Source organism: Penaeus monodon, chromosome 30 (assembly GCF_015228065.2).
Source record: "Penaeus monodon isolate SGIC_2016 chromosome 30, NSTDA_Pmon_1, whole genome shotgun sequence".
Taxonomy (NCBI): domain Eukaryota; kingdom Metazoa; phylum Arthropoda; class Malacostraca; order Decapoda; family Penaeidae; genus Penaeus; species Penaeus monodon.
Genome location: NC_051415.1, coordinates 30827502 through 30829653, shown reverse-complemented (window position 1 = coordinate 30829653; position 2152 = coordinate 30827502). Strand labels below are relative to the sequence as shown.

The 2152-nt window shown below is 38.9% G+C and overlaps 1 protein-coding gene across 1 annotated transcript in view; it reads right to left on the bottom strand.

The window, feature by feature from the left end:
* The window catches only part of LOC119592703, a gene marked incomplete at its 3' end in the record, with an annotated part of 5029 nt that overhangs the window by 1362 nt on the left and 1515 nt on the right, over positions 1 to 2152 (bottom strand).

Sequence of the window (2152 nt, the reverse complement as noted above, 5' to 3'; positions counted from 1 at the left end):
TAGGGTGGGGGGATGGGTGTATGTGTGTGTGCGTGTTTATGTGTGTGTACGAATGATTATATGTGTAAGACATAAGAAAAATTACATTTGACATCATCAGGAAGAGTCTTAGAGTTAGTAATTTTATACCAGGCCCTGTAAGGAGATACACATTCATTCATGTGTGTTCTACTGTGACTATGAAGAACTCAATCACCAGCTCTATGAGTGGGATATGAACTAGCAGTATTTATAACATTAGACGGTATGGAAAGAAAAGGCAATGTCTCACACAGATGACAAGATTCGATGCTAATGCCTGGAAAATAATCCACAACAAATAGTTCTGAGAATGGACAGTCGATCTGGATAATGTTGCCAAGCCTGCCAATAAAGGGACCGTGTAATTTTTTACTGTATAAAAAGAAAGAGAGAGAGAACAAAACTCTAGGTGCATTAGCAACATGTAAAATAGTTTTTGGAGCTAGGCTTAAACCATAGGAGGAAGCCAACTTGAAATGGAAAAGTGCTCGGACAAATCATCGGAAAACGTATTACGAAGATGACAAAAGACGACTTTCGAGTGTCATCCGGGAATCTTAACCCGAAATTAGAGACAGGCAGCGTATGCACAAATAAAGAAAATTCATTTAACACATAACTTATTCATTTTGTGGCCAAATTTAGTGCGAGACTTTGAACAATGGACTTCGGGATATACATATGTTGAAAAGTAAGCACTGAATATCATGCATGAGTTAAAGGCGATGTCTATGTAAGGAGAAAGAGCTTTGGTGAAGTAGCTTTGATAGTTCTAGCTACAGATGAAATGTACCAGTAAATTTCTTCATTCAATGGGATTGGAAAGGTGAAGAATGTACCATTGCAACGACCATTACAGAGTGATCTATTAATTCAGTGCAAACAGTGTAGACATCAGTTCTTCATGAGAAAAACACTTTTTGCGCCAAATAACAGCTTCTTACGTTGATGAGCAAACACATGCAGGAAATTTTGAAATAGAAAGAATGTTGTGAAACGTGGTCACATCCACGGTCTAGAAAAGGTACTTTTTTAGATCTTACTCGCAAGGCTACATAGCAAACAAAGAAAAAAAATCTATAACCGTGCCTGGCAAACATTTACAAGTAGTGAAGTGGATATATCAACTAGCGATAAAAGCAACATCTAGGAGCTGTCATAAGCAACCCAGAATTTGAAGCTGAGTATGTTAGATGAATAGAAGAGACGGGCGCCACAAACCCGGTGACACTGAAAGAGAAAATGTCAACTCTGTTAGCTCATATTGTCTGTTAAAAGTAACATGTGAAATTGATTAGTGTAAACGAAAAGAAATCAAGGCCAGTACAGTTAAAAGAACGCCATACGAAAAAAAAAAAAAATCAGGTGGTTATTATCGACAGAGGATGGAGTTTTCACAGGAAGCAGGAGTATTGACCTGGTGACCAAGCTTAGCAATCAAACCAAGGGTTTCAGCCTTAACAGACGGGGATTCCCTGGTGTTACTGTAAAAGGTTTAATGTGTATTGTACAGAAAGCATTGTATGATATAACGTAGGTGCAATGCACACGATACATATAATAAACCTATTACAGTTACAAAACTTTGATGCGGTTGGCCAAACTGTTTATGTATCAGCGATGAATTGCGAGATGTAACATCCGAAATGCTGTAGAAATTGAACGAAGGTATAACAATTGCCACTGGGAAGCGAAGGGTTGGCGTATCAGATAGCTAATTCATCAAACGAGGCACGAATTGTCTTTACGGATTCTAGAGACGTGGGCAGATAAGCTTTCTTCGCCGACATCCGAATCTTCGAACAGCTAGTTCTGTGTCATTAGGGCACAAACATTCCCAGCAGCTCGTGGACGGAATCAAGAGTAAAGGATTAGTGTGCATTAAAAAAAGAAAAAACACAATCTCAGGTTTTTAAAATTTCCGGACGACTAAACCTCCAGGCCAAGTCATTCTATGCAAGTCTTGTTGAAGTCAGAGAGAAAACAACACCTCCAGAGTTGCTTAGATAAAGTATCGCAATCGTTCTTGCTTCTGACATCTGCTCTGCTGTATTTGAAGGGTCTTTCATGTGGAATGGTTGTCATAGGAAGGGCTCTAAGGGGAGCAATGAGAACCATTTTTTTAAGACGA